Source organism: Diabrotica virgifera, chromosome 10, assembly GCF_917563875.1.
Source record: "Diabrotica virgifera virgifera chromosome 10, PGI_DIABVI_V3a".
Taxonomy (NCBI): Eukaryota; Metazoa; Arthropoda; class Insecta; order Coleoptera; family Chrysomelidae; genus Diabrotica; species Diabrotica virgifera.
The window spans coordinates 47,255,528-47,266,761 of NC_065452.1; the positions used below are offsets into that span (position 1 = coordinate 47,255,528).

Sequence of the window (11,234 nt, forward strand, 5' to 3'; positions counted from 1 at the left end):
CACTTCCCTCTAAGGCTAGTTCCAACAAATTTAAGCTAGGCGCGCCACTATACGGGCAGGTTTTAAAGACAACAAAATAATGCATAGGGTTTCGTATCTTTCCGTATTTATCAATCAACGGTTAAACAGTAAAAAACTTTCACGTGGTACAATATAGTTGTAGGCATTTTAATAGTTAAATAGTTAAAAAGGCACACAAAAATAACGTACTGACGAAGTGAACAGTTTTCAGTATTTTTTTTAAATAACTAAAAGCATATCAGTATTCACGTACATTCATTCCAAATAATAAAAACAAAGTCATAAAATTTATATCTGCGGAACATCTGTGCAATCTGTCAAACGCAAATTTAAACGTTCTGACTCTATTGCCAAATCTATCAGGGCAATTGCCACAAAAAATTTCTAATATTTAACTGTAATTAATATCAAAACAAACAACAAATATTTATTCGTTCGTGCTTTACATAAATTAAAAAATAGCAAAATCCATAAAATAATGTAAAAAAGGTAGTTTTGAAAGTTTTCTCTGTTTTGAAGCGTGTATATTATATTATAATCACATGGCAACACTGTTAAACTTAAATCCAATGTTCTGTGAAAATCTAATGTGGCTAACTTCTCGGACCCTCCAACTTACTGATGTTCGGAAAATGTTTGTATTGTAGAAGGATGTCTTCAATTTTTTAAGAAATAATATCCGCTTTACATCAACAATATTGAACAAGAAACTGACCAACTTCTTCAAGGTCAAATTTGACTTATACAAAACACAATTCTACATCCAATTTTGCCGTAAATAAAAAGAAAATAAAGAAATTTGACAAAATTAAACATATCCAATTGTTCTATTTCATCAAATTCCTTCATTTTCTTTTGATTCACATTAGAGTTACAGAACACTTTAGGTGATCTGTGGGTAAAATTGGATGTCAAATTGTGTTTTGTACCACAAACCATACATTTTGTACACGCCAAATTTGGCCTTGAATAAATTTATCAATTTCTTGTTCAATTTATTGTTGATGTAATACCCGCTTTACATCAACAATAAATTGACAAAGTTATTCAAGGCCAAATTTGACGTGTACAAACTGTATGGTTTGTGGTACAAAACACAATTTGACATCCAATTTTACCCACAGATCACCTAAAGTGTTCTGTAACTTTAATGTGAATCAAAAGAAAATGAAGGGATTTGATGAAATAGAACAATTGGATATGTTTTATTTTGTCAAATTTCTTTATTTTCTTTTTATTCACGGCAAAATTGGATGTAGAATTGTGTTTTGTATAAGTCAAATTTGACCTTGAAGAAGTTGGTCAATTTCAGTGATGTGGGAGGGAGGGGATGCGGCATACGGTGAAGTAGATGGGCTCGGTTTCACTCGCAAAAACGCTCCATCCAATATGGCGGAACAACTCTGGTAGTATATTCTGCTCTATATAAAATATATAATTATAAAATTATATTATATAAATAAATAATAATTTTAATAACTAATTAATAACATATTCCATATATAACGTATAAAAACCTGGCCGTCGCCATATTGGATGTGGCACAAAAGTGTCAAATCGATTGGTCCCATTTAGTAAATACAAAATCATTCCTTATGTCGTATCCCCTCTCTCCCATATCACTGGTCAATTTATTGTTGATGTAAAGCGGGTTTAAAGCAGGTAAAATACACAAGTCTTTCCTTCACATAACTTTATTCCTAGTTCATGTCTATCTTCTGTCAGCTGTCATTACACTTTGACAGAGCGTCAAATTCAAATTCAAAAAAGGCGGTAACAATAAGAGCGCCCTCGCTCTTCCATAATAAAAAATACAACTATTTGAATGTAATAAACATGATAAAACTCATAACATTTCTTAAACATTTGTCATACATTATTTCTAATAAACATAAGTTATCACCTTTCATGAGTAATTCATCATAAGTATAAGTTCTTAATTGCAGACATAATGGGTAATAGATATTGTTTTGCACAAATATAAGTTGTAGTTGCTTAACATAAAGTAAGTCATTTAGTGTGAACAAAAATGTGAATAAAATAAGAATCCTAATATAATAGGTTAAAATACTTAAAGACAATGTAAATGGATAAAACCCACATTGAACTATTAAATCGTAGTGGAAGACTTAGTTTAGTGTGATGATTTCACCCATAATCTGAGATGATCAGCATCAAATAAATCTTTGAATGGTTTCTGAGTCACCGGAAACTGCTCAACATCAGAAATTAGATATGTCATTTGGTAATATTTTCTTAATAACGTAAGATCTCTTAAATTTAGGTAATAGTTTCTTATTTACACCAGATGTAACATCAATATTAGGTGTCATAACATATCACCAATATCATAAATTGAAGCTTGTTTATGTCTTGAATCGTAGTAGAGCTATTGGTTTCTTGGAATTTCTCTAATTTGTCAAGTGCATTGTGTCGTAGTTCATTAATATCAGATTTATTTTTGTTAACACATTCACGGACATACTTCACATCTATACATATGTCTTCTTATGGAGTAAATGACTTCATATGCAGTCATGTCCGTGAATGTGTTAATGACGAACAGAAAAATGATCTTTGACATTACCTATATACACCGTTTTTAGGCGTCAACGCCCTTCCGGTAGGGATCTATGGAGGAGTGTCACCGAGCCGCAAGCCCTTATCTCTTGCCGTACCGCTCCTCCATAGGCCGATCAGACACCAGCTTATTCCAGACCAAGTCGTAGATTCTTTTTAGAATTTTAGACTACGACGTCAGCCTTTTTATTTTTCTATTCACCGGCTGGGGCACGAACCTCGATCTTCTCGACTGCATATCCACTAGATTTGTCAATCGTGCGCCTCAGTCCGCTTGGCTAATCTGATCGACCTTTGACATTACCTACTTGGTTCATTCCAAATAGTAATTTAGAAGGTGTCCGGCCTGTTGTACTTCTGGTGGTGACTGTAGTAAACATGAGATTCAAGAAATTACAGAAAATGCAGTTAAACAAACAATCGAACAAAAACGAACAGGTAAACAACAATCTTAGAAACTCCGCTGCAAAAAATAGGAACACATGCAATGTAGAGGACAAATGGATGGACATAGAAAAGGCCCTTATGACAGCTGGTGAAGGCTCCTTAGCTCTGAAGACATAATTAAGAAAAAAGAATGGGTGAGAAACGAAATTTTGTACCTAGTGGAGGAAAGTCAAAGATATAAAACTAGCAAGACAAAATACAAAGAAGTGTACCGACAGATTAAGAGAAAAATTAGAGAAGTGGGTTCTGGAAAACTGCAAGGATATAGAAGAATATGAAACAAAGTACAATAGCTTTAAGATGCACAAAAAAATCAAATGAATGGCTTCATTTGATGAATGGGCTAAATGAATAAGCCACTAACAAATTATCTCAGCCGTTCGTTAATAGATGGCTCGATAAATCTGTGGTCATACTATTGCATAGGCCTAGTTTGTCTCTAGTATCTACTCGATATAATGACAAGCCAAATCAAAATGGCGAACATAGGCGGAAGAGATTCGGATAATTATTGAGTTCTGACGATTCTAGTAAAAAAAATAGTAAAGTTGACTTGACATTCTCTGACATTACCATAACCCTGACTATGTACAATCTAGAAGTGACTCAAGTAATGAAAATACAGCGATATGTCATTTTTTCCTAAATGTGGCTTGTCACATTATTGGGTATTTATTATTAATGGAATAATGTAACAAGCCTCATTTTTTTTTAAATAAAGGCTGTTTTTTCTCGCGTTTCAAGTAATTTTATTAATATTGTTGTTAACTATAGCCTCATAGGGCATAATGCATCGAAATATCTAAACTAAAACAATAAAAGGTGTTACTTGATTTTTTAATAATATTTTTAACATACAAAGTCAAATATCTCACTTTTACCTTTTTGAGGTTTGTCATTGTTTTACATTAAGCCCTTCAAATAACACATTTTGAGAAGAAAGTTTAATGAATATTTGCGAGCAATCACTGTTTGCAAAACAGTCATGAAAGTCTGTGTACTTTGTGAAAAGTTACTTTTCACAAAATTTACTTGGCAGTAATGTATCAAACCATATAATTTATTATTCACTGTATAAAAATTTCCTAAACAAAAAAGAAATATCTAGTAAAACCAAAATGACAGTCTATAAAACCATATACAGCGTGTCCAATTAAGTCGGCATCATATGGGAAACTTTTTTATTCTTAGTTTTATGAAAAAAAGTTATTCTTTATAAAAAGTTGTGCATGGTCTAAAACTTAAAATACAACCCTCAGTTATCAATTTTTTTAAGCCGTATACAAGGTATGTCAAAAAACATGAATTTTACTCAAGAGTAAAGTAGCTTTATTTTTCACAATATTGAAAATTGTTGAAATGAAAATTTGTTTGGAATTAAGAACTATATTTTAATATGCAATTTCATCCTTTAATTGAAAAAAAAAATTGAATTTTTTTTATGGATAACCAACATTATTTTCAGTTATTTAAATTATGACAACTCTTTTATTATTAATTTTACGAAAAAAATGTATACCTTGTAAAAAGTTCTGCATAGTCAAAAGCCTTGAATACAACCGTCTAATATCAAATTTGATCAATTTTATACGAGGTATGTCAAATAAGATGAATTTCGATTCAGAATAAAGTACCTTTATAGTTCATAATATTTTAATAAGAAGGATGTAATTACATATTGGAACATGATTTTTAGTTCTATACAACTTTACATAATCACAATTTTAAATATTGTAAAAAATAACGGCATTTTATTTAAATACTCTTAAGCGAATTCATATTTTTTTATATACCTCGTATAAAATTTACATTTGATATAACATGGTTGTATTTTAGGTTTTAGACCATGCAGAACATTTTATACAGAATAACTTTTTTCGTAAAATTAATAATAATAATTGAAATAACTGAAAATAATGTTGGTTATCCATAATTAAAAAACAAATAATTTTTTTTTTCAATTAGAAGGATGAAATTGCATATTAAAATATAGTTCTTAATTCCAAACAACTTTTCATTATAACAATTTTCAATATTGTGAAAAATAAAGCTACTTTACTCTTGAGTAAAATTCATATTTTTTGACATACCTCGTATACAGCTTTAAAAAATTGATAACTGATGGTTGTATTTTAAGTTTTAGACAATGCACAACTTTTTATAAAGAATAACTTTTTTTCATAAAACTAAAAATAAAAAAGTTTCCCATATGATGCTGACTTAATTGGACACGCTGTATATGCCAATTACAATATATGGAGCAGAAAACTGGGTACTGAATGACAGACAAAGAAAAAGATTACAAGCTACAGAAATGACAAGAAAAGTGGTGAGAGCAAGAAGATTAAACAAAAGAAGATATGACATGAACTACAGGTAAAATTGCTCAACGAAAAATTTGAAGAAAAGAAGTTAAAATGGACTGGACAAATGACAAGAATGAGTGGTGACAGACAAGTGAAAATGGCATGGGAGACCAAAGCAGTGGGTAAAAGCATGAGGGGCAGACTACGGAAAAACTGGAACACTAGTGTAAACGAAATACTTAAGAAAAGAGGAACATTGTGGCAAGAAGCAAAAGTTTTAGCAGCAGATAGAAAGAAGTGGAGTAAATTTGCAGAGTAGCATATAAAGGAAGAAACCTCGACACCTATGCTGCCCTCCTAGGCCAAAATGACGTAACTCAATATTTTGCCATATTTGTGAAGGGTGTTTATACAGATACGCATCAAATTTACTAAGTGAAACAGACATATCTTGTGTTGTTGAAGCGGTTTCATGCTAGATACGTCTGTTTTGCTTAGTAAATTTGTTGCGTATTGGTATAAATACCCTATTACACAACCTTCTACGCAAATATGGCAAAATGAGTTACAGCAAAATAAGTTAAAAGCATTTTGGCTTAGGAGGACAGTATGGATATAAGAGGCAATCAATTATGCATATATGTCATCAAATCAGATATTACCACATCTGCTAAAGACAGTATCACCGTTGACTAGGATAGGTTTGTGACTGAGGTCATTGATGTAGATGCAATGAAATTCCAGGCTAATGAATGTAGGTAAATGTAAATAATATGAAATAAAGATTTATTATTTGTATACCAATATATGAATTTCAATGATTATTATACAGATTAGGTTAATCTCAGATTAATTCTCAGTTTAGATCCACTTTTTACAGATTTATTTTATTCATACGAAATCTTCCACAACACTTAAACATTTAAGGCACATTGTTACTACTTTCTCACTGGCACTGAAAATAAAATTATGATTATTACTGATTTGTACACTAAGTCACTTCAGGCAGGTATTATTTTAATGATAGGTATACTTTGTTCTTATACACGTTTAGATCGATTCACAAATCGTTTCCTTTTATGGATCTGTTAACATTTTTTTCTCTTCATGTACTCAATGTTCCATTAATTTCACATCTTTCCTAAAACAATAGTAATGTAAAATCAAAAATTATACCTTGCATCTTTACACTTATTTTTGAAAATTTACTTACCTTATACATTTAACAAGATCAGAGTCATGTTTACATTTTCCACTATTTTCTGCTTTACATGAATAAAACATTTGGCTAATGCTCACGTCATTTGTTAAATATAGGGTTCCTTTAATTTCGTGGGGATTGGACTTGACTGAAGGCATAAACCATATATTTTGATCGTATGCTCAGAACTTTTCTCCATTTTTACAGCCAAAATAAGATGACCACAGTTTAAAACTTGTTCTCCTTCTACAACACATCTTGAATTTTCAGTACCACGTACCACCCAAGCCAAGAACTTAAATATTCCAAGACTATTAAGACCAAGATATGTACTTAACTTCATGAATAAAAATTAAAAAGAAGGTTAACAAAAAATATAATTTTAAGGGCCGAATTTTTGGTGAAAGCTTGTTTGTTGACGTTGACACAATGACAGATTAGATGACTTCTGTTCTGACGGAACCACATCACTGGACGGAACGGAACTTACGGAAATTAGGCAACAGCGTATTGGCGAGGAACCGCAAAGTGGGCGACGCCTGGTGGCGAATTTGAAAAGCATCAACTCAAGGAGAACATTGACTTTGCCATTAATTTGTGTACATATTTGCGGTCAGTTTATGTTGTAATTAACAATAATTTCGACTTAAAAAAACTATTGCAGTGTTCCTCAGTATTCATTTCGTAATTTCCAGAACACAATTATTATAAAATAAATTCACCTACTTAGTTCCCAAGTTTCCAGTTTTTATTTAATTAAAAATTGTTATCTGTTGGTGTAAAATAAACTGTAGTGCACCTATTGATTAAATTAAAAACAAAATTAGAAATCCTAAGATAGATTAATAATTTTTAGAACGCTGTGTGATTATTGGGGGCCAGATTTTTTTCTGAAAAACGGGTAAAAACAAATCAGTAGTTAGCATCAAATTTTAATGAATGCATACAGATTAAACATAATTTTGAGTCTTCTTTAACTTATAAGATGTCTTAGTTGCAAAACTTAGTGGTGACTTTGGTAAAACACTCCTGTAAATGATTTTAATTTAACGTTTTAGAACTGTGAATTCAAATGACAAAATGAATTGTTTTCCTAGAGTTGTCGTCCATCTTTGAAATTTTGAGCGCGAATTTAATTTTGCGAATTCCAGCAGTAACTGTCCGTCCCAGTTCGTCCAATATACAGATATATGTCAAGAATAGATCTGGCTAGGGATATGCTAAACAATGCATCGGGGTGTAAGTCTCTTTCTTTGTCTAAGGGGTGTAACGTCGATATCAAGTACGGTGGTCTAGCTATCTTTGTCTGTCGTGCGAGTGTGAGCGTATCTACCAAGAGGTGGGAGTAATAGAAAGACAGTTACACAGAGGCGGCAGCCATCATATGCTAGCTAGAGAGAGAAAGCTAAGCGCCAGTAGAGAGAGATAGATAGACCACCGACCCGAAATGCTCCGCGTTACGCTATTTTTCGGAGTTGGCCAAATCTATGTGTATAAGATCTTTGCCAATATACATACCGTTTCACGTCATTCGCGTCGTAGCCCGTGAGGTCACATGATAACAACACGAAATATTTTTTAGGCGGTAGGTCTGTTTCTTTTTAGAATCATTTAGCCGAGTACGCTAGAATACTAGAAGTACAGCCACTAGACATATTTTATTATATTCGCTAACTAGTCGTTTGTCGAGTTAGAGTATACAGTATGGTGCAAATGTCTGGAGTAAATTCGATATTTCGTAAACCGGCGACTTTAAGGAAAAATCCCGAAACATGTCGAATTTTATTTATAAATTACGATATTTTGGCATATATTTCATACGAGTGACGTCGTCCATATGAACCTGATGACGTAATCGATGATTTTTTTAAATGAGACTAGGGGTTGTGTGATAGCTCATTTGAAAGGGTATTCAATTCTGTATTCAGTAATATGAATATTGACATAATTGTTTATACCTAGTGTCCAAAAAATAATTTTTAAATTAAATTAATTAAATAAAAAGGAAGAATGTATGTAATTTATTTAATTCACAATACATTTTACTGCTGTCAGAAAACAGAAAAAAATGTTTATTTAACCAATAAGCATTGCTTTTCGTTTAAATTAAATATTCAACCTTTCAAGATGCAGGTGGTTAGCGGGAGCTGGCTTGAACATTGAATTTAAGCTAAAAACAAAGCTTATTTGTCAAATACACATTTTTTTGTTTTCTGACAATAGTAAAATGTATTTTGAATTAAATAAATTACACACATTCTTTTTTTGTGAATTGATTTAATTTGAAAATTTTTCTGGACACTGTCTATAAACTATGTTAATATTTATATTACTGAATACAGAATTGAATACCCTTTCAAATGAGCTATATCACACGACCCCAAGTCTAATTAAAAAATTATCGATTACGTCATCACGTTCATATGGATGACGTCACTCGTATGAAATATATGCCAAAATATCGTAATTTATAAATAAAAATCGACCTCTTTCGGGATTTTTCCTTAAAGTCGTCATTTTACGAAATATCGAATTTGTTCCAAACATTTGTACCATACTGTGTACGTGATTACTTTATTCAAAACAACCTGCGGATGTGCTCAAGAAAAGTGACACATTTATCACTTATTTATCTTTCTTTTTGCCATTCTGTGTTCAATATTGTTACTTGTATTTAAAGTTAAGTACATCATTAAAAAGTATAAGTCTGTTAACCAGATAATAATAATAATATTATTATATTCTGTACTGCAAGAGCCACTTTTGATGAATAATATATTTCGTACATTTTTCGTTATTTTATCTGTATAGTGCCACAACTCCAAAAAAATATTTTTTTTAATATTTTTAGCAGAATTATTACACTATCTTGTAGAGCTTCAAAAATCTTTGTAACTGACTAAAATAGTTATTATACTAATTTTAATAGTTTTTTAATTACACCCGGAAAAGTTCTAGCAAAAATTTTAAACGTCATTGTCTCGATATCTTGCTTTTTTGACTTTTGACACTGTTTGAGCGGAGGTGCGATATGTATGTCAATTACCAACTTGCAGCTTTCTGCATTGTGTTCTGGATGACGTCAGGAAAAAGTCTACAATAGAAAAAAATGGGTGGAAATGCACGATTGAATTTACAGTGTAAATTGTCATTTTAAGTAAGTTAATTAATTACATCGGTATTTTTAAATCCTTTAATAAATTCAGTAATTATTGTCATATGCTTGTTTGAAATCGATAAAGATAACATGAATAGGAACATCATACTCAGAGCACATGCTCTCGCGCGGTTTGCATCAATGTAAAAATAATATCTATGCCTGGCCTGATCTGCTTTTTCGAAAACCACATTGATACTCTCCTATAAAAAATTCGCCGTAAAATGAAATCAAGAGACATATTATATTTCAGCTTGTTCAGAGAGCGGTATACACTCCTTACTAGTTTCACTCTCATTAAAGATCATCGGCTGAAATATAATACGTCTCTTGTAATGATATGCCTCGAGCACCACATCGACAGATATAACCGTTGCCGCTTCAACGAGACCCCACTCATTTCCACTTCTCCGAAAAAGTCGAGGCAGAGAGCGTACTTAAGGAGGCCATCGAGCGGAGAAGAATTAGTCTTGAGTCTTGCAGCGACCAGCTCTGGGCTCCCAGGCCAGCCAGCGGCCGACCTGAGTAGCGAGACTCGGTAGTGAGGAGATTCGCCGCTCGTAAATAAACGGTAGCGGTAGGAGTGAGCGGCTTCCGATCAGAATCAATGTCCGTATGATTATTTTGATTGTTTGTGCCTTACACTGTAGTGAGGTGTAAGGATATTTTTTTTAATAATATTAATTTTATTTTACATTTGCAGACATCCATCAAGGGGGACTTCTCCGCCACGGGGCAAGATAGAATCAGAATTATATTTTATTCTATTTATTTTAAACTGTATATAAATACCATAAATATATTGACTTTGTTTTTAACCTATGTTTTACTGAGTCTGTCGTCCTGAAAGAGCTACCCGTCACCCTTTTGATTTCGTTTTGCGGCGAATTCTTTTGTATTAGTTTTACTCCTAACTGAGTATCGAGACCAAGTTTTCGTTGGAATTTTTCCACATTGAATAGACAGGAAGTGAGGTGCAAATTGTAGACCTCCCGTCTCTTCTTTATTCAGCATTCGTTTTGGTTTGCAATTAATATGGTTGGTTTTCCACACTCGATTTAAAAAGTGGATATTGGCAAGTAGACATGGAGCCAGCCGATCAGGAGAAAACCGCATTTTCGATAGGATCAGGGCTTTGGCAGTTTACGGCTATGCCGTTTGGTTTATGTAATGCCCCTGCCACATTTGAAAGATTAATGGAGGCAGTTTTAAGAGGTCTAACATGGAAAACATGCCTGGTTTACTTAGATGATGTAATCGTGGTTAGAAGGTCCTTTGATGAACATGCCAAGAATCTAATAGAAGTCTTTCAACGATTGAGGGCAGCGAACTTGAAGTTAAGTCCGAAGAAATGTCACATGTTTCGACGAGAAGTTAAGTACCTAGGACATATTGTATCGAGTAATGGTGTAACAGCTGATCCTGAAAAGATTGAAGCAATTAAAGATTGGCCAGTACCAAAAGATAAACATGAAATTAGAAGTTTCCTTGGTTTATGTACATATTACCGACGATTTGTCAA

The 11,234-nt window shown here is 32.5% G+C and overlaps 1 long non-coding RNA gene across 1 annotated transcript; it reads right to left on the minus strand.

Annotated features, from left to right (window-relative positions):
* Window positions 1–1,699: 1,699 nt before the first annotated feature.
* On the minus strand, window positions 1,700–7,152 carry LOC126878490 (uncharacterized). Its single transcript, XR_007695676.1, has 2 exons — window positions 6,568–7,152; window positions 1,700–6,495 (listed from the first exon to the last, which is right to left on the minus strand). It is a non-coding gene; the product is annotated as an uncharacterized LOC126878490 (long non-coding RNA).
* Window positions 7,153–11,234: the final 4,082 nt, after the last annotated feature.